We start from the raw sequence: 22,816 nt of genomic DNA, 5'->3' as shown, positions 1-22,816 counted from the left end.
TAAGACCTACCATGCAGGCCTCCCTGAGCTTGTCAAGTTTAGCATGTAGCCCCTTTTTGGTCCACACTTCACAATGACCCAAGGGTGCCTGGGACTGCCTGAGTCAGGCACATCCCTCCTCACTCAGTGTAAACGTCCAATGGTGCAGAGAACTCTGCAAGCTCTGCCCTGTCACCTCCCTGCCCTCACCCCCCTCCTCAGACCCCTTACTCACTTGGTTACTGTATTCCTTGTGAAAAACTGCAGGGACGCTTGACCTCAGTGTCTGACCTTTGCAAGGGCGGCTATCTCTGCCTGGAGCACCTGGCCCTGATAACCTTCTGGCTCCCTCCCTCCTGTCCTTCACGTCTCTGCTCAAACATTCCCTGACCTATCTCCCAAGTCTGATACGTAATCCTCCCCCATCCTCAGCAACCCTGATGATTCCCCACTTTCCCCATTCTCTGTAGCACCTCATCAGACCCCATCATGGAACTTACCTGCTTCCCTGTTTACTGTCTGCCCTCCACCCCACAGACTGTGAGCCCTGAGGGCAGGACTTTGACCCCTTTGTGTCTCTGTACCTTGCAGGTCCCAGTGAGTGATCCCACCCCTGCTGCTGCCCCCACTGAAGGAAACCCCCTTGGTCTTCCTGATCTGGCCCCACTGGAGTATTAACATTACTCCCCCTCCTTCCTTGAAGTTCCAGCCCCACTGATCTATTTGGCAGCCTCTCTGGGCAACCTGTGACCTCTGTTCCACATGGTGTGAGGCAGGGACATGGGTCCCCATTAGTCAGATGGGAAATGGGCACCTGGGGGCTTGGGCCACTGGCCTGAGATTTCTCAGCTAGGGAGTGGCTGACCAGGATTATCCAACCAATAATAATAAGAGTATTTATATTATATTATATTATATTATATTATATTATATTATATTATATTATATTATACTAGAGGCCCAGTGCACAAAATTTGTGCACGGATGCAGTCCCTAGGCCTGGCCAGCAATCGAAGCTCGAGCATCTGGTGTGGAAGGGCAGGGCCCAGCTGACCTCTGGGCCCTGGGCAGCACCTGGGCCCCTGGGCCCCCCTGCACCCCCCTCTGCCTGAGCCATTGGGCACCCGCCTGGCTCCCTCAGTGCCTGGGAGCTGGGCAGCAGCCCCACCTCCTATCATTGCCACTGGTCGCCCTCTGTGGGTTAATCAGCGGGGCTATCATGTCTGGCTTGCACCTGCCTTGGCCTGGCACCGCCCACTCACCTGCTCCACCATCCCACTGCGGTCTTGCTCTTGTTGGGGCTCATTGATGCCCTGGCAGTGCCTTCACTGCCACCGACTGCCAGCACCGCATCGCCAATGCCCACCATGTTCCACGCCGCCCCCTGGTGGTCAGTGCACAACATAGCCAACAGTCAAACTCTCGGTCGAACTCCCGGTTGAGGGGACCATTTGCATATTAGGCTTTTATTATATAGGATTACATTATATTATTTTCATTGTCACAGCTGCAACAGGAGCAAATCTCATGGTGGGTAATAGTCACCCAGCACCTACTATATGCCTGGCCCTCTTCTAAGCACTTCACAGGGATTGAACTCACTTATCTTCCCAGGAGCCCTAGAAGGCAGGTGCTGTGATTTGCATTAGATAGATGGGGAAACTGAGGCACAAAGTGGTGAAATGACTTGCACAGTCATAGGGCACACTCCCCCTCCCCACTTCCCATCTCCCATCAGAGGTTCTGGGCAAAACCCATCTCTTCCACTTTTGGACCATGTGGTCTCAGGCTGGTTAAGTGACTTCTCTGGGCCTCAGTTTCTCCGTCTGTGAAATGGTCAGAACCTCGGCGAGCACAGGTGAGGGTCGTAGGGGAGTGAACAAGTTGCAGGGGCTCAGAGTGGATGTTATGTGCTGTCAACCCAGCAGTTAGGATGGCCGTCTTCGCTGCAATGCCCTCTGCTGTGCGGAAGACCAGGGGACCTCAATATCCTGCCCCCCCTTCTGGTGGCACCAGCCCATGCCCAGCACCCTTTCAATCCCTAGGAGAGGCGGGGTCAAATGGGGTCTCTGGATAGAGGGGGGTGTAACAGGAAGTCCCCTGCCTGGGACACAGTGGCAGAGGAAGGGGAAGCCATCCCCACATGGATGAGCCCAGCTGCTGGCTCCAGGAGCAGGAAGCCCCAGAGAGTGAGGAAAGAGGATGGGGGGCTGCTGGCCAGTCCTGACCCTAGAACCACGGTCAGGCAGGACAATGGACCCTTTGTCTCCTCCTGAGGGCTGGACACCTGGGTTCCCCCCAGGCCAGGCTGTCAGAGTCCCCTTAAGCAGATACTCCTGGTCAGACCCTGCCCAGCCCCAGCTGGCATCCTCCTGAGCCCTGACCCCCACCCAGCCCAGCCCAGCTCAGCCCAGCCCAGGGAGTTGGCAGGCAATGCTGAGCTGGGCCATATTTATAATTCCCTGGCACTGCTGAGGGAACTCCTAAATATTGGGTGTCCCCCAAAATGTATACACACACTTTAAATAATTATAAAGGCAGTGTTCATTAAAATACATTTCATTTTCAAAATTGAGCTGTCAGACGTTCAACTGTGTATACATTATTTTGGGACACCCTGTATAGAAGCCCAGCTATTTGGGGCCTTTGGCTTGAGGCAGAGTGTGGGTGGGGGGTCCACATGTGTGCCTCCTGGTCTGGGTCCCCAAGACTTGCCCAGGCTTCTAAGTTTCTGGGATTGGGACTTAGGGAGTCTTGGGGTGGAGGGTGTGGAGAATGTCTACTTGAATGTGGACATAGATGGAGATTAGGGGGTGGAGCCCAAAGTGATGAGAGACAAGAGGCTGTGATGCCTTAGGGGGGAACACATTTCTATCTACTTCACCCCAAGCCCCTTGGCCCCAATCAATCTTTATTGATTTCAGAGAGGAAGGGAGAGGGAGAGAGAGATAAAAACTAAAAAATGGGCTTGAGCTGTCATCCCTGAACGTTCTCTGCTTCTAGGAAATGAAGGACTCAGGAAGCTGCAGGGACACCCCCAAAATCCAAACAAACCCCAGCTCCTAGCAACCCACTTCCCCTTCTCCATCAATGCTGAGCTCACTGGGGACTGGGATGGGGCTTGGGACATGGGCTGGGGGTGGGGTTGGGTTATAAGCAGCTGCAAGACATCTGGGAAGCAGGTGTCCCCCCTTAGGTGGAGCATGGAGGTCTCCTAAAGGGACAGCTGGATCTCAGAATGTCCCCAGCTTCACCACCTCCCAGCCATCTCCAATATTTAGGGAAGTAAGAGCCAACTGAAGGGGAAGTTATTTATTTATTTATTTATTTTAAAATATATATATTTATTGATTTTTTACAGAGAGGAAGGGAGAGGGATAGAGAGTTAGAAACATTGATGAGAGAGAAACATCGATCCGCTGCCTCCTGCACACTCCCCACTGGGATGTGCCCGCAACCAAGGTACATGCCCTTGACCGGAATCAAACCTGGGACCCTTGAGTCCACAGGCCGATGCTCTATCCACTGAGCAAAACCGGTTAGGGCAGAAGGGTAAGTTATTTAAAAGGGACAACACCAATGATCTTTCAATATCTTTTTTAAAAAATATGTTTTTATTGATTTCAGAGAGGAAGGGAGAGGGATAAAGAGTTAGAAACTACAATGATGAGAAAGAATCATCAATTGGCTGCCTCTTTCATGAGCCCTACTGAGGATCAAGCTTTCAACTTGGGCATGTGCCAGGACCAGGAATCGAACCGTGGCCTCCTGGTTCATAAGTTGATGCTCAGTCACTGAGCTACATCGTCTGGGCATACCAATGATCTTTAAAGCAGCCTAGGAACATGATGGCCATTAAGACTTAATGGAACCTTAATGCTCGCTCAGCCACTGGATAGAGTGGATTGGAATATTACACAACAGTGAGAAAGAACCACAGGGGCAGGCAATGAGATGGCTGAGTCTTAGCAACATACTCCTTTCTCGATTTTAAACACTGAGTGATGTACAAACATGGTAATTTGCTTGATGGATTTTATAGTAGAATCTTATTTTTTAGCTTTACTGAGTTACAACTGATAAGTAAAAATAAAATATATTTAAAAGCATGACCTAATAATTTGGTTGTAGTAGAATCTTGAACAAAAAGAAGTTCCCAGAGCCCCATACAAAAGCCACCTTTGTCATAAAGTTCAGACACAGAGAAAATGAAACAAGATTTTGGCATACAGATGTGCAGGAAAACAAACAAACAAAAATGAGAGAATAAGAAACAGAATTTGAGGTGGTGGAGGGAGAGAGCAGGGTCATGTCCCAGTTCTTGGTGGGGGGTAAATGGAGGGGGTCCTTATAGGATTAAAAATAAATAAATAAACGAAAGCTGGTCATGGGAAATTGATTCTGTGAACCTGAGACCCTGTAACACTCTTTTTGGAATTTTTAAAATGTTTTAAGTCTCTAATGAGAAGTGGTTAGAAAGTGGCATTGAGGAAGCACAGGAAGGAAAGATGGGAAGGGTGTGGGTGGCCAGAGAAGGGAGGCCCAGCTGGGGAAGGGGATCAGCTGGGGGCGTGGGGAGGGGGCAGTGGAGGAACTGACAGTGGCCAACAGGAAGCTGTGCAGTGAGGAGCTGGCAACACTCAGTGCTGTTTGGTCTCTTTTTTGAAGCTTGCAGCCTCTTCCCCATTCTGCAAGGGCTCCTGGGAGTGGCGGGCTGGGGGCTGGCAGTGCCCAGTGACGATGGGCTCCCACCACCAAGGGACCTTACAAGAGGCCAGGGTGGGGAAGGAAGGGGTTTAGGCTGAGTGCCCAGGTCAACCTCTCTTTGTGCCTCAGTTTCCCCAGATGGACCCCCCCTTCACTGGTTTTAGAGGTCTTGGGCAATGGTGCTGATGGTCATGACCAGTCTCAGAAAGAAGTGATGTATTCTGAGAGCCAGGGGCTTCAGTAAGAGTAAACCCATCCCCAGCACTCTATCAGATTGGGTGTTCCTTCACCAGCTGTATACAACATTTTGGTACTTCCTTAAAAAGTTAAACAGAGTTCCCCTATGACCTAGCAACTTGACTCTTGGGTAGATACCAGAAAGAATCGAGAGCAAGGACTCCAACAAATACTTGTACACCATGTTCATTGCAGTGAGAGTCCCAGTCGCCAAAAGGTGGAAACAAACCAGAGTCCATTGACACATGAATGGATGAACAAAATGCGATCCATCCACACAATGGAATAATATTCAGCCACAAAAGGAATGAAATTCTGATAGAGGTGGTGGCCACCCAGCATGTAAATGTGCTGAATACCACTGAATTATTCACTTTTTATTTTTTTAAAAATAGATATATATATTTTATTTATTTCAAAGGAGAAGGAAGAGGGAGAGAGAGATAGAAACATCCATGATGAGAGAGAATCATGAATCAGCTGCCTCCTGCACACCCCCTACTGGCGATCGAGCCCACAACCTGGGGATGTGCCCTTGACTGGAATCAAACCTGGGACCTTTCAGTTCGCAGGCCAACACTCTATCCACTGAGTCACATCGGCTAGGGCTGAATTATTCACTTTTAAATGGTAAATTTCACCTCATTGTGAATCTCATCCCAATTTTTAAAAGTACTGAGTGAGTGATGGCACTGTCCCCCACCCCCACCCTGGGCATCTCTGCTGTCACAGCCTCTCCTTTGCGCCTCACAGGTTGCCCCTTAGTTCATCTTTCCACTGTCTGAGATGAAGTAGACATTACCCTCCTCCTTTTACAGATCTGACAGTCACATATTCACTCAACAAACACTGCATCCCAGGCACAGTGCTTGGCTCTGGGGGTGCACGTGGGAACAAGCCAGAGCAAAACCTGTACCCCATGGGGCTGACAGTCCACGTGGGAGATCATGAACGTGATACATGAGACTGTTGTGGAGAATGTCAGGAATGGGAGCATTAAGCAGGCTAATGAAGGGGGAGGGGGATGCTGGTGGGGGCGGGGTTGCCAAACTAAATAGGATGGTGGGGAGGCCTCACCATGAAAAGTGACATTTGAGGAAAGACCTGAAGGAAGTGAGGAGGCAAGAGCCATGAAGATATCTGGGGAAGAATGTCCCAGGCAGAGGGAAAAGCCTGTGCAAAGGCACTGAGGCAGGGGAGGGCCTGGTGTGGAAGAGCCTGGTGTGTGTCTGAAGCAGAGTGTGTGTGTGTGTGTGTGTGTGTGTGTGTGTGTGTGTGTGTGTGTGTGTGTGTGTGAAGCAGAATATAAGACTGGAGAGATAATGGGGTGACATTATATGCAGCACACAATAAAGTTAGAGTTGAATTAAAAAATACTTAGCCCTCAGCTAGACTGGAATTGTCAGCCCTGTGTGGGTTCTTTCCTATAACCCCCATTTCTTATAGCCTCTGCTGAATGCCTGGGGCATCAGAACTCGCCATGGCAGGTCCCCTTACCCCAGGAACAGCACAGACCTTTCCACACCAGACATGAACTAGGAAGGACCATGATCCATTTTACAGGTGGGGAAACAGGCTAGAATGGGGTGGGATTACGCAGGATTACATACATACAGGCAGCACTGGGGATCCTGATATTCTCTACCACACTGGGGTAGGAATGTAGACTCTGGGTGACTTCCTGCATCCAGCCCCCATCATCACTCACCTGGACCAGTGCAATAACCTCCCCGTCCCCCACTTCCACCCTCACTCTCCACAGCAGCCAGAGGGCGCCTGTGAGCACCCAAGACAGTGACCATTCCTGGTCTTCTCAAGAACCCTCTATGGCTCCCACCTCACTCAGAGCAAAAGCCCAAGTCCTGTCACATGGCCCTGAGCACTCTGCCTTGTCCCCATTCTGCCCTCATTATCTTCAGCTGTCCTCACATACTCTGTTCCAGCCACATAGGCCTCCTCACTGTTCCTCAACACTTCAGACATGTTCCCACCTCAGAGCTTTTGCATGAACTGTTCCCTCTGCTTGCTCTGCCCTTCCTCCCCCAGACATTTATACCTTGCTTGCCTTACCTCTTTCTGATCTTTGTTCAAATGTCACTTCTTGAGGATTCCAAGACGGCTGCAGAGCAGCAGAAAGCTCCATCTGCTTGCTTCCAGCACTGGTCCAGGCTTGTGGCTAAACTGCAGAGCATTCAGCTTGAAACACCAATTGAAGTATAGCTGATCTGAAATATTGTGAATGGGGAGCAAGGAGAGGGTTACAGGAGGAGACTCAGAGAAGGTAAGCCAACTTGTGCAGCGGCATTGCTGGGAAGTCAGAAGGAAGGTGCAGCAGTACAGCCCAAGTCCCTGGGAACATGGGGTCCCAGCCCCATGCAGGGCTCCCCAATTAGAGCAGAAGAGAAGGAAAGGGGAGCCCATTTTGCATCGGGCTATGGGAATTAGTGGTGATCAGGCTGTGGGAGACCCAGACTGCACTATCGCAGGCAAAGAGCAATTGCTTTGTTACAACACCAGCCTGGGATGTTTGCCCCTATCTGTGTCTGCAGTAAGGGTCATGTGGCAGAACTCAGGGATGGTGGAGAGGTCTCACCAGTACACCCACCAGTGAAACTGAGGGACCTTTTATTCTCTAGAAGAACTTTTAGCAGAGAGTAGGATGGGGATTAGACAGTGTGATCCAGGGAAAGAGGATTGGTCCTGCTCTCCTCAAGCACAGGGAAGGCACTTCTTCCCTCATCTTCAGAATAGCTGATACTGCCCTGCCCTGCTGGGACAAGAGGCAAGGAAGAACAGCTTTGGATTTGAAATCTGTGCCTGTGTGGCTGGATCTGGTGGCACAGGGGACTTGAACATTTGGACTGGTTAGAGCCAAGGTGAGGCCTCTCCCAGTGGGGGTAATCTGAAATATTGGAGTTACAAGCAGGGCTGAATTTTAAAATTTTTTAGCCCCTTCTTCTTGGGATGGTGGCGAGGGGTTGCAAGAAAGCCAGATGTAGCTTAGGCATTGGAAGGAGAGAAAGTGCCGATCCACCATTCTACAATCTATAGACATCACTCTCTCTAATCCGGTCTGTTTAAGCCATCCTGGCTAGGACCCAGATACCTCCTGCAGGGAACAGTCCATGCAAAGGCTCTGGGGGAAGGGAGAATAGCTTAGAATAGTGACAATTAAGGTGCAAGACCTGACACAGACCCAGCCTCTGAGTTACAAGGCCTGCCCTCTGGACTACTTGGGTTTTTGCCCTGCTGTGCTTCTGTCAGGTGGCCCATGGCTAGGCAAAGGCAGTGACTCACTTTGGCTTGGACTAGAAAACTTCCCAGGAGTCACAGGACCAACACACCAATGGGCCAGATCCAATAACATTGCAGTAAAATCCAGTGAGCTCCACAAATAGCAGATCCAAAGCACCTGTATAATAGTTGGCACAATGTGGTTGGGTGTGAGCTTCACTATCAGCAAGCCTGAGGTCTGAGCCCACCCACAAATGGACAGCAGCAATCAAGACCCAAGTGCAACAGAAGGACTCACATAACCAACACAGAAAACCAAGCTACCCAGCTCAGAAAACCAAGGACACTACAAAACTGGGTCCTGCAAGAAGGACACTCCACCAAGACTGGAAGGCATAGCAGCCTATCCAATACACAGGAGCAAACACAAAGGAATAGCAAAAATTGGAGAGAAAAAAAACAGGTCCCAAGTGGAATAGCAGGAGGAATCCCCAGAAAAAGAGCTAAGTGAAATGGAGGCAGGGAATTGATCAGAAACAGAGTAGAAAGTAATGGTTTTTAGAATGCTCAAAAGCATGAAAAAGGACATAGAAACCGTGAAAACAACCAGTTGGAAATGAAGAATGAAATAGATGAAATCAAGAATACACTGGAAGGAATTTACAGTAGGTTAGAAAAGGAGAGATTAAATCAGAGAATTAGAAAACAAGGTAGACAATATAAGTCAATCAGAGCAGCAAACAGAAAAATAGTTAAAAAGCATGAGAACAGATTGAGGGATCTTTGGGACAACATGAAACATAAAACATCCACATCATAGGGTTGTTAGAAGGAGACAAAATTGAGCAAGGGATGAAGAATTATTTCAATAAATAATGACAGAAAATTTACATAACCCTGTGAAGATAAAAGTCACACAAGTTCAGAAAACACAGAGTTCCAATGAAGATGAACCCCAAGTGACCTGCACCAAAACACATCATAATTAAAATTGCAAACATTAAAGACAAAGAGAGAATCTTAAGTGCAGCAAGAGAGAGAGACAGTCAGTTACCTACAAGGGAGTTCTGATAAGGCTATTACCTGATTTCCCAACAGAAACACTAAAGGGCAGAAGCAAATGGCATGAAGTCTTCAAAGTAATGAGAAAGAAGAAACAGTAAATAAGATTCTTCTATCCAGTAAGGGTATCATTTAAAATTGAAGGTGAAGAACTTTCCAGACCAAAAACCCACCATCATCACCACCAACAAACAAACAAACAAAAACAAACACTAAAGGCATTTATTAACCCAAACCAGCATTGCAAGAAATGTTAAAGGGATTTCTGTAAGAAGACACAGAAAGAGGGAGAGAAGAACATAGACATAAAGAATAAAAGTGACAATAAATAAGTACCTAGAAATAGTAATTATAAATATAAATAGGTTAAATGCTTCAATCAAAAAACATAGAGTAGGTGAATGGTTAAGAAAATATGAAGCATATTTATGCTGTCTACAAGACAGCATATCAACCATCTTCTTGGATCACAAGAAGATGGCATGAAACTAGAAATCAATTTCAATAAAAACTCTCAAAAACATTCATACACATGGAGGCTAAATGGCATGCTATTAAATAATGAATGCTTTACCAAGAAATCAAGGAAGAAATAAAAAACTTTCTGGAAACAAATGAAAAGGAACATACTCCAACCCCAAATCTATGGGACACAGCAAAAAACGGTCCTGAGAGGGAAGTACATAGCATTACAGACCTACCTCAAGAAACAAGAAAAATTCTCTAATAAATTATATAACCCTATAACTAAAAGAACTAAAAGAGAACCACAAGTAAGTAGAACCCAGAGTAAGTAGAAGGAAGAAAATGATAAATATCAGAGTGGAAATAAATGATATAGAGACCAAATGAACAATACAAAAGATAAATGAAACCAAGAGCTAGTTTTTTGAAAAGATAAACAAGACTGATGAACCTATAGTCAGACTCATCAAGAAACAAAGACAGAGGACCCAAATAAATAAAATCATAAAAGAAAGAGACGAAGTAACAACTAATACCACAGAAATACAAAGGATTGTAAGAAAATGCTGTGGACATCTATATGCCAACAAACTAAACAACCTGGGTGAAATTGATACATTTCTGGAAACATCCAATCTTTCAAAACTCAATTCAGAAGAATCACAAAACCTGAATAGGCTGATAACAACTGATAAATTTGAAGCAGTAATCATAACACTCCCAGCAAACAAAAGTCTGGACTGAATGTGTATATAGAGTTTTATCAAACATTCAAAGAAGAACTAAAACCTATCCTCAAGCTATTTCAAAAATTTCAAGAGGAGGGAAGACATCCATACTCTTTTTATGAGGCCAGCATTATCCCAATTCAAAAATCAGATAATGACACCACAAAGAAAGTTATAGATCAATATCCCTGATGAACATGGATGCTAAAATCCTCAACAAAATATTACCAAATCGGATCCAACAATATATTAAAAAGAAAATACACCATGAGCATTTGAGATTTACTCAAGGAATGCAAGACTGGTACAATATTCACAAATCAATAAATGTGATACATTACATAAAAAATGAAGCATAAAAATCACATGATCATATAAATACTAGTAGTCACAGAAAAAGCATTCAACAAAATCCAGTACCCATTTTTGATAAAAACTCTCAGCAACATGGGAATAGAGGGAACATTCCTCAATATAATAAAGGTCATGTATGACAAACCTACAGCCAACATCATGCTAAATTAGCAAACACTAGAAGTGTTTCACTTAAAAACAGGAACAAGGCAATCATGTTTGCTTTCACCACTTTTATTCAACATAAAAAAAGAAGCATTTGAAGAAGGAAAAAAATATCTGGAAGGAAAAGTTACATAATTTTCCTGACAATGTAAAATATTTTGAAAAGTAAAAACAAACATGAACACATCATGGAATCGTATGCAAAAACCTGTGATATTTTAAGATTAAAAAACAGACACTGCAAAGGAATTGATAGCTGGTGAAAGATTGCTCCAAGCCCCTGAAGATTTCACACTCTTCTGCTGTTAAGGGCACTTGAGGAGGAGAAGGAGAAGCAGGAGGAGAAGGAGGAAGAAGAAGAGGAGGAGGAGGAGGAGGAGGAGGAGGAGGAGGAGGAGGAGGAGGAGGAGGAGGAGGAGGAGGAGTTTAAGAACCTCTGCAGCATTATATCCTAAATAGCCTGTCCCATCTGTTATACTAATCCGCTCTTTGCTATTTCCCCCCATCATTTATTGAGGAGACTGTCTTTGCTCCAGTGTGTGCTCTTGCCTCCTCTGTCAAATATTAATTGACTATAAAGGAATGGGTTGGTTTCTGTACCCTCTTTTGTGTTCTATTGATCTATATACCTGTTCTTATGCCAGTATTAGGCTGTTTTAATGACGATGCCTTGTAGTAAAATTTGATATCAGGAATTGTGATACTTCCCACTTTATTCTTTCTCAATATTACTAATTGGTGTCTTTTTTGTTCCATATAACATTTTGGAATATTTGTTCCAGATTTGTGAAATAGGCCATTGGTATTTTAATAGAAATTGAGTTGAATCTATAGATTGCTTTGGGAAATATGGACATTTAATAATGTTAATTCTTCCAATCCATGAACATGGTATGTGCTACCATTTAATTGTAACTTCTTCAATTTTCCTCTTTAAAGTCCTATAATTTTCCAAGTGCAGGTCTTTTACCTCTTTGGTTAAATTTATTACTAGGTACCTCCTTTGCTTTTGTTGATATAATAAATGAGGTTGTTTTCTTAGTTTCTCTTTCTGAGGGTTCATTATCAGTATATAGCAATGCCATAGATTTCTGGGTGTTGATTTTGTATTCTGCAACTTTGCCGAATTCATTTATTAAATCTAGTAGGTTTTTGGTGGAGTTTTTAGGATTTTCTATATACAATGTCATGTCATCTGCAAATAATGACAGTTTTACTTCTTCCTTTCCAATTTGGATGCCTTTTTTTTTTGTCTGATCATTATGGATGTCCCTTCCTCTCTGAAATCAATAAAAATATATTTAAAAAGAAAGCTACTCAGTATAAATAGATATAATTATCATGCTGTGGGCAGGATTTATAAAGCGTGGACTGGGGAGGATTTGCAAGTTATCAAGCAGTAGAAGACATGTTTTCTGTACCTATTCCATAGTCATTTGACCAATTTGTTTTTATGTGGTCTCATAGGTGATAAGGTTATCTGCTTTCTCCTCTTATGTGGCACCTTTTCTATATTATTTGGGGGCTTTGGGTTTTCATGTCTTTTTTGACACACCCAGTGAGCACACTCTGGTCCTGGTTCTGGTCTTCATACAGCCCTCAGACCAGGGGTAGCTGCACTCATGCACTCCAAGGTGGCACTTACAATATGAGGCCAGAATTCAATCATGAGAAAATACTAAGGAGGGGATCTATTTCCACTCACAGGACACCATTGCAACAAGAATAAAAAGTGGTAGAATGTACAAGGAAGTCCCTGTGCCTGAGGTGTCAGCCATAGCAGACAGACCACCTCACTCCTCAACCTGTCTGTGACCACTTCTCATCACGTTCCCTCATACTCATCCACCTTGCAAACAGGCTCCACTTTTTTTGCACATTTGAAACAAGCACCTTCCTCAGGGCCCTTACACTGGCCGGTTCCTCTGCAGGGCACACATGTTCCCACAGACCCTTGTGTTTTGCTTCCTCTCTTGTGTTGAAGGAGAAATTTGAGATCCAAAAGCTTTTCTTTAAAAACAAAAAAGGGCTTATTGAACCAAATGCCAGCCAGCAAAGGACCAGGTCCTGGGGCATGAAGTCTAAACCAGCAGCAGCAGAGCGAGGCAGAAAAGACATGTCCCCTGTCTTGGAGTTGACGAGCTCTCTTACACGTTATGTTTTGTGGAAGAAACACGTAAGCTGTTTTAAAAGAATTTACATTGGTTACTGGTGGGGGTCAGGAAGAGGTGAAGCGTGGCAGTTCTAGGACAGGTACACAAGGAAGAATAGCTACTTCTTTTGATTGGTTACAGGCAACAGTCTGAAAGCTCATGCAGTGCAGGATGCAGGGGCATCTAGTGGTCACTACAGAAGTTGATTCAAAGTTTCAACTTACATTCATTCAGTCTTGTGAATGTGAGCAGTCTTTTGTAAGTGGGCCCACAGCTTTTAGCTGGTTGATTACTATTGTCTTTATCTCTCACTTTCTGGCCCCACTGTTATTTAATTTAGGAAATCACAGAATTTTTTCCTGCTCACTCACTTGAGGTCTCTGTTTAAGTGTCTCCTTGTTTACAGATGTACCTACACACCATGAAAAATAGAACTTCCTTTAGACGTGGAACTCTCCTTTAGACGTGGTTTGCTTTTCTTCATACCACCTGCCCCCGTCTGAAATAATTTATCTTATTATTTGCTTTACATTCCTTCTTCCTCAGTGGACAGTGCCTAAAACATGGTCAGCACTGAATTTAAGTTCCTGAGAAACATAAGGAAATTATCAGTAAAACTAGAATACATGATCCCCTCAGAGGCACAGGTGATTGGGACAAATATTCCATATCAGGGGTGGCATTAGATATCCCCTAAATGGGACCATATCCATACACAAAATATTAAAATTAATATCTTGACTGTAAAATAGGAATTGTCGCATTTCAAATATGTGAGAAATGCAACTTTGTGTGAAAATCAGTCAAGTTATTTCCATCTTTCCTGGTAGTCACCTCCAACACATGGAATCAGTGAATCACACAAATTTCAGAGTGTCTTCTTTTGGGATTTTCAGAGAAGCCAGAATTGCAGCCCCTCATATTTGGGCTCTTCCTCTCCATGTACCTGGTCACTGTGTTGGGAAACCTGCTCATCATCCTGGCAGTCAGCTCAGACTCCCACCTCCACACGCCCATGTACTTCTTCCTCTCCAACCTGTCTTTGGTAGACATCTGTTTCACCTCCACCACCATCTCGAAGATGCTGGTGAACTCCCAGACATGGAGCAATGTTATCACCTATGAAGGCTGCAGCACCCAGATGTATTTTCCCATCCTCTTTGCAGTGTTGGACAACTTTATCCTGACCGTGATGGCCTATGACCAGTTTGTGGCCATCTGCCACCCCCTGCACTACATGCTCATCATGAACCCTCGGTTCTGTGAACTGCTGGTTCTGGTGTCCTGGATCATGAGTGTCCTGAATTCCTTGCTAGAAAGCTTAATGGTGTTGAGGTTGCCTTTCAGCTCAGACTTGGAAATCCCCCACTTTATCTGTGAACTCAACTTGCCTGTTCTGACACCTTTCTTAATAACACCGTGATGTATTTTTTAACTGTACTGCTGTGTGGTGGTCCCCTTGCTGGGGTTCTTTACTCTTACTCTAAGATCATTGCCTCCATAAGTGGAATCCCATCAGCTCAGGGGAAGGATAAAGCATTTCCTACCTGTGCCTCTCACCTCTCAGTTGCTTCCTTATTTTATGAAACAAGCCTAGGTGTTTACCTCAGCTCTGCTGCTACCCAGAGTTCATATTCAAGTGTAACAACCTCAGTGAAGTACACAGTGCTCACCCCCATGTTGAGCCCCTTCATCTACAGTCTGAGGAACAAGGACGTAAAGAGGGCCCTGGAAAAATTCTGTGGAGGTAAGCTTTTTCAAGAGCCATCTGTTCTAGGTTGAAGAATTGAGCATGAATTCAGGGTTCAAAGCTCAGACCCAGAAATCTGACACAAATTATCCAGTCTTTGGACCATATGCAATTAGAAATTTTCAGCTATCTCATGGATTAACATAAATTACTTTAGCATAATTTATTCTCTTTTGATATGTATCATTCCAAGTATTTTTTCTATTGTTTTTCTGAAAGAATAGTCATGAATTTTACTACTCCTATGGACAAAATTATACTTTGCCACTAAGGTCATTTACATACTTTTATTGTAGACCAAAAATTTGAGGCCACAGTTTCACCTCTATGTTCAGCATTATTTTCTATAGCACCACCTTTACTGCTTTTCTTGATAATGTACACTTTAACATGCTTTATAGCTCATTTACTGGTTTTATATTTTTCATTCAGCTGAATGTCCACATGACTACCATAGCCACTGGCAAAAACTGACTATGAAATACATGTTTCCAAGAACAGTCTACCTGGAAACATACATTTTATTTTTAAAAAATATTTGTATTGATTTCAGAGTGGAAGGAAGAGGAAGAGAGAGAGATCGAAATATCAATGATGAGAGAGAATTATTGATCGGCTACCTCCTGCACGCCCCCTACTGGGGATCGAGCCTGCAATCTGAGCATGTGCCCTTGACCGGAATCAAACCTGGGACCCTTCAATCTTCAGGTCAACGCTCTATCCACTGAGCCAAACCAGTGAGGGCAAAAACACATATTTTAATAAATAGACTGACATTATATGTTTAGGGATAAAGGTGAACTTCAATGTGGTAAAGCAAAAATAGCCATATAATTTTTTTCTATACAAAATATTTTTCATGCTGCATAGCTACTCATTTATTTGTGGGATATGGCCCGGATCCATTGCTCAGTTATTTGGAGCATCATTCCATGCACCAAAGGTTGTGGCATATACTTAGTTTGTAGGTTCCATTCCCAGTCAGGGTACATATGGGAGGTAATTGATAGATGTTTCTCTCCCACAACACAGAAATAGGTATTTGGAAGAGGAGAGAGAGTTGATGACTTTATGCTCAGTGATAGAAGCCAGTCACAAAAACAAATATTGCATGATTTCAATTACTAGTAAATGACCTAGCTAACGTAGTCAAAGTCATACTATAAACTGAAAATAGGATGATGGTTGTCAGGTGTGGAAGGAGGGGAAATGGGGAGTTAGTGTTTTGTAGGTTTTAGTTTTGAAAGATGAAAAAGTTTTGGAGGTAGGTTGCACATGAATGTACTTAACACTTCTGAACTGCACACTCAGAAATGGCTAAGATGATAAATTTTGTTTGTGTTTTTACCACTTATTTTTTGTTTAAAGGAAGGGAATTCTGACATATGCTACCATATGGATGACCCTCAGGACATTATGCTGAATGAAATAAAACCAGTGATAAAAGGACAAATACTGTAAGACTCCACTTTTATGAGGTACCAAGGGGAGTCCAACTCATAGAGACAGAAAGTAGGATGGTGGGCGCCACAGGCTGGGGGAGGAGGAGGAGGTGTCAGTGTTTAATTGACAGAGTTCCAGATTGTGAAGATGAGAAAGTTCCGGAAATGAATGCTAGTGATGATTGTATGTAAATATATACTTAATACCAGTAAAGTGTCCACTCAAAAAACGGTGAAGATGATAAATTTTACATTACATACATTTCACCACATTAGAGAAAAAGAATCCGGGGAAGGAGGCTAAGAAGGGCCACATATTCTTTTCTTCTCCTTTTCACCCAGATAGTAGCCACTTGAAAAGGAAAATCTCTGATGCTTTAAACCCCTGATTTTGAGGTTTGCTTGTTACTAGAGCAGAACTGAGTCTGCCCTGACTCATATGTGGCAGCTGATACCCAAGTCCTCTCCATGTGTGCTGATGCCCTCATCTATGAATCCCAGGGATGGGACTAGGGTGGGAAGTGAGGCATTTGCCTCAGAAGCAAAATTTAAGGGGGCACCAAAGAACTCAATAGTCAAGATGACTATTATTTGAATGCAGTGTTTTAAAAAATCAAAATTATTGCAAAACATGCATGTGATTGAAGTAACAAAATGTTGAATTAAGAAGGAATCTGTCACAGCAATGCAGAACTGAGGCCAAGGGAACAATCAATCTTTGTGCTTCTTTGGTCTCACTGTAATCCCTGCTCTGCTGAACACACGAGATGCTCTGCTTGGGACTTTCTGTGGCCGATGTGGCTGCAGATCAGAATTGATAGGGAGTTAGCTTCCCTGGGAATGACCCTCCATCACTTTTGGTAGCTCAGAATTGAGCTCCCTCACTCCTCAACGGTGTGTCCTATACACTCTCTCAGAGGTCCCAGGAGGGTTTGAGCCCCAGGTGCCCACCACAGAAATGGGCTCATTCAAACTCAGTATTTTCTGCCTACATCTCACCTTCCTTTTCTACTCATGCCTTCTAAGATCCCCTTCTTATAAAGTATCTGCACTCAATCCTTGTCTCAGACTCTGCAGTCTGGGAAGCCAGCCCAAGCCAGATGTCTATTGCAGTTTTATTTCAAACTTGCAAACACTGTAACTCCTGATTCACCCCCTAATCTCTAGATAAATCTGTTGTTAGTGATTTATTGCTGTGCAACGAGTTGCCCCAAATGTAAGACCTTAAAGTAACAGCAAACAGTTATAATCTCATAGTTTTTGTTGGTCAGGAATGAGGTATGGCTTCTCTGCTTTCTTTAGAGTCTCTAATGGGCCACCATGTAAGCTGAGGGCTTGATGAAGGAAGGGTCCATTCCCAAGTCCACTCAGGTGCTGTTGGCAGGACTCAGTTCCTCACTGGCTGTTCAGTAGGCAGCTCTCAGCTCCTCATCTCATGGGTCTTTCTACAGGGCAGCTCACAATGTGACAGCTGGTTTCACCAGAGCAAGAGATAGAGGAAGAGGGAGAAAGAGAGGGGAAAAGAAGAGAGAGAGAGAGAGAGAGAGAGAGAGAGAGAGAGAGAGAGAGAGAGAGAGAGCCATGGGAGCAAGATGGAAATCTAAGTCTCCTGTAACCAAATCTTAAAAGTGACATCTCACCACCTTGGTCTTACTCTACTATTAGAAGTGAGTCATGAGGCCTTGCCCTCACTCAAGAAGAGGGCATTACACTTGGATACCAAAAGGCAGGGATCATGAGGGCTGTCTTGGAGTCTGTCCTCTGATTTCCCCCTTCTTAGTGTATGGTACCAACAACAGCTCAGTTGTTCAGGCCCCAGGTGGATGTCATCCTGTCCATAAAACATTCTAATCTTGTTCCAAATGGCCCTTCTGATCTCACGTCCTTCCCTCATCCTGTCTTGGCCTCCTTTTCTTCTTGGAAGCTCAGTCCCACCTCAGAACCTTTGCACACTCTGTTCCCTCTGCCTGGAACTCTCTCACCCCAGATATCTGCATGGCTTCTCCTTAAGGGTCTTTCACAGGCTTCTGTCCAGGTGATGGTGGGGCTGCAGTCTCCTCTGAAGGCTGGATTAGATAAGCACCCACTTCCTTCCAACTTTAGCTTTAATATGAATTCTTTCAATATGCATTCCTGGTCCACTATTTAGTCCTGTGCAGTAAAGAGTTAACTAGAGGGCTTGGGGTTCTCCAATCCTGTACCTCCCAAAGGAAGGCCGGTCTGCATGAAGCACTTACCTTCCTCTGGGGTGGTCCTCTTTAAGGCCCTGCAGTGTCTTGCTTGATCAGAGTGTCTGTATACCTCAGACCTAGACCATGCCAGAGAGTCATGCTCACAATGTGATTCATGGTGGAGGCCTTGGGCCACCATGCAATGTCAGCTTGTCCTCTGAAAGGGCTGAGTCAGCACGAGTGGTCAGCCAAGCCCATGTGAACAACTCCCAGTAAAAACCCTGAACACCAGGGCTCGGGTGAGCTTTCCTGGCGGGAAATAGTGCACATTGTCACATTGTTGCTGGGTAGTTGAGAGCTGGGACTCCCCTGGGAGAGACACTTGGATGCGCATGTCTGGCATCTCTTCAGCCCCACCGCGTGCCTTCTCCTTCACTGATTTTAGTTGGTACCCTTTCCCTGTAATTATTGCGACCTGGAGTATGCCAGCTTTTATAGGTTATGAAAATGAGTGAATCATTCACCCACATCCCAAGCCAACATTTTCCCTCCTGCCCACTGGCCACCACAGTCCTGGCTCCTCCTCGGGCAGTCCCAAATAGCCCTGGCAGGGCTGTGTGTGGCCAGAGTCACAGGGCAGGTGTCCAGCTCTCTCTGGCAGTTTTCAGGTCCTCCTCTCCACCCCTGGGCATGCCTGGTTCCCTCCTGCTTCTGCATGTCAAAGGCCTCAGAGGGGTCTTCTTAACTCATTTGTACTTCACTGAGCACTGACCCTGCCCTAGCTAGAGGGGAGACAGAGTGACCACCATTTAGAAGCTTATATTTATGGAGGTCTTTCTGGGACTTAATAAAGCAGCCCAGCCACCTCCCAGTGGTCTATGAAAGAGGCTCTCATGTTCCTGTTTTATAGATAAGGAGACTGGAGCACAGACAGGTGAGGTTGCTCACCCAGGGGCACACTGCCAGACGGTAGCAGAGTTAGGACTTGACCCCTGACCACTCTGGGCTTCTGCTCTCATGAGAGCCATACACAAGGTTCCAGGTTTTCATTTTTGTCTAGAGGAGAGAGACAGAAAATAGCAAATGAGCAAGAACATACTATTCAGTGACAACAATGAAATGATTTGTTGATGATAGCCATTCTGGCAGGTGTGAGATGATACCACATTGTTGTTTTGATTTGCATCTCGTTACTTCTTAATACTAAATATATCCAACTTTTGTTATGCTTTATGTATTTGAAGTGTAGGTGTATCCCTTCAACGTTATGAAGATGTACAATAAGGAAGGCATGTCTGTCTTTTGGACAAGCTTATTTTTGCTGGCACCAATGGAATGTGTGAAGGGTTTAAATGCTGCCAGATCCAAGAAGAGTTTTCTTCCTCACAGTCTCTCACCTGAGCTTGTTAAATCTCTATTCCTCCTCTTCCATTTCATTCTTTGTCCCCTGATCTCTCTCTCCTCTACATTATTTAACAAATTTTTATATGTGTGATTAAATTCAGGGCAGAAAATGTCCATCCCAGTATGGAGCCCCAAGTTTGTTTGTCTATGGAAGGTTTAATATTTGGAATTCCTGGAAACATTTCTATATTTGACAGATGAAATATCACTGCTCTGGCCAATTGTGTTGTACTCATTCCTGGCATAATCAGTATGGCTGGGGTGAGACAGACATGGAAATAAACTGGGTCGTGGTGTGGTGTGTGTGTGTGTGTGTGTGTGTGTGTGTGTGTGTGTGTGATTTGTGGATGTGAGCTGTCCTCAGACCAGGGGCAGCTGCACTCATACACTCCAAGGTGGCTCTCACAATATGGGGCCAGAGCTCAATCAGGACAAGGTACTAAGGAGGGGATCTGTTTCCATTCACAGGACACCTTTGCCACAAGAATGATAAGAGCTTAAGTGGTAGTATGTACAAGGAAGTCCCTGTGCCTGAGGTGTCAGCCGTAGAAAGAGGCCACCTCAGTCCTCAATGTGTCTGCCACCACTTCTCCTCACTCTCCCTCATGCTCATCCACCTTCTAACCTGGCATCACTTTTTTTGAACATTTGAAACAAGCACCTTCCTCAGGGCCTTTGCACTGGCTAGTCCCGCTGCAGGGTTCACACTCTCCTACAGAGCCTTGTGTCTCCCTTCCTCTCTTGTGTTAAAGAAAAAATTTTGAGGGCTGAAAGCTTTTCTTTAAAAACAAAATAGTGTTTATTGAGCCAAATGCCAGCCAGCAAAGGACCAGGTCCTGGGGCATGAAATCTAAACCAGCAGCCTCAGAGCCACACAGAAAAGACATGTCCACTGTCCTGGAGTGGACAGCTCTTTACACTTTATGTTTTGGGGAAGAAAGAGGTAAGTTGTTTTAAAAGAATTTACATTGGCTACCGATGCTGGTAGTGGGGAGTTCCAAGGGGGGGGGGGGGGGAAGAGTGACACAGGAGAAGGTGACATGGGGCAGTTCTAGGATAGATACAGAAGGAAGAAATATTTACTACTTTTGATTGGTTACAAGCCGCAGTCCTGAAAGCTCATGCAAGTTCAGGATGCAGGGGCATCTAGTGGTCGCTACAGAAATTGATTCTAAGTTCCAATTTACAGTCAAGAATGTAAGCAATCTTGTAACTGAGTCCACACCTTTTACCTGATTGACTACTATTATCTTTTTATCTGACTCACTGACTCAGTGTTATTTAATTCAGGACATCTCAGATTTCTTCCTGCTCAATTCTGAGGTCTTTGTTCAAATGTCACCTTGTTTGCAGATCTACCTACACACCCATGAAAAATAGAATGCCCTACTCACTGTCTTCCTTAGATGTGCTTTTCTTCATACCACCTGCCACCATGATCAGCACTCAATTAGCATTCCTGAGAAACAAAGAAATTCTCATTAAAACTGTAGAATACATGATCCCCTCAGAGACATAGGTGATTGGGACAAATATTCCATATCAGGGCTGGTACTGGATATCCCCTAAAAGGGGCTATATCCATACACAAAATATTAAAATTAATGTCTGGTCTACAAAATATAAATTGTAGCATTTCAAATAGCTGAGTAATGCAACTTTGGGTGAAAATTAGTCATTTTCATCTATTTTTGTAGTCACCTCCACCACATGGAGCCTGTAAATCTCACACAAATTTCAGAAGTTCTTTTGGGAATTTCAGAGAAACCAGAACTACAGCCCCTCATATTTGGGCTTTTTTTTGTCCATGTACCTGATCACTGTGTTTGGAAATCTGCTCATCATCCTGGCTGTCAGCTCAGACTCCCTCCTCCACACACCCATGTACTTCTTCCCTGTATACATCTGTCCTTGGTATACATCTGTGTCACCTCCACCACCATCCCAAAGATGCTGTGGAACATCCAGACACATAGCTGAGCCATCACCTATGAAGCCTGCATCACCCAGATGTATGTTGTCATACTTTTTGCTGATTTGGATGTTTTCCGCCTCACTATCATGGCCGATGATGGTTTTATGACCATCTGCAATGCCCTGCAATATATGGTCATCATGAACCCCCAGCTCTGTGGACTGCTGGTTCTGATATGCTGGATCATGATTATCCTGATTTCCTTGCTACAATGCTTAATGGCCTTAGGACTGTCCTGCATGGATTTGGAAATCCCACACTTTTTCTGTGAACTCAATCAGATGATCAAATTTGCCTGTTCTGACACAATTTTAACTAACATGGCAATGTATTTTTTCAGCTCTCCTGCTTGGTGGTGGTCCTTTTGCTGGGATCCTTTACTCATTTCTAAAAGCGTGTCCTGCACACATGGAATGTCATCAGCTCGGGAGAAGTATAACACATTTTCTCCTTGTGCGTCTCACCTCTCAATTGTCTCCTTATTTTATGGTACTATCCTAGGGGTGTACCTCAGCTCTGCTGCTACCCACAATGCGCACTCAAGTGCCACAGCCTGGGTCATGTACTCTTTGGTCACACCCATGCTGAACCCCTTCATCTACAGTCTCAGGAATAAAGACATAAAACAGGCTCTGAAGACATTCTTTGTTTTTTTTTTTAATTAAATCTTTATTGTTCAGATTATTACATTTGTTCCTCTTCCCCGCCCCCCCATAACTCCCCTCCTCCCAGTTCCCGCCCCACCCTCCGCCCTCACTCCCCACCCACTGTCCTCATCCATAGGTGCACGATTTTTGTCCAGTCTCTTCCCACATCTCCCACACCCCTTTCCCCACCAAGAATAGTCAGTCCATTCCCTTTCTATGTCCCTGATTCTATTATAATCAACAGTTCATTCTGTTCATCAGATTATTTATTCACTTGATTCTTAGATTCACTTGTTGATAGATGCATATTTGTTGTTCATAATTTGTATCTTTACCTTTTTCT

The 22,816-nt window shown here is 44.6% G+C and overlaps 1 pseudogene; it reads right to left on the bottom strand.

The window, feature by feature from the left end:
• LOC132234517 (adhesion G protein-coupled receptor E2-like) overlaps nt 1–22,816 on the bottom strand; it is a 674,172-nt pseudogene that overhangs the window by 35,075 nt on the left and 616,281 nt on the right.

The sequence above is a fragment of the Myotis daubentonii genome, chromosome 5, assembly GCF_963259705.1.
Source record: "Myotis daubentonii chromosome 5, mMyoDau2.1, whole genome shotgun sequence".
NCBI classification, from domain to species: domain Eukaryota; kingdom Metazoa; phylum Chordata; class Mammalia; order Chiroptera; family Vespertilionidae; genus Myotis; species Myotis daubentonii.
Note: the sequence above shows the minus strand (reverse complement) of the source record. Positions and strands in the feature narration are given on the sequence as shown.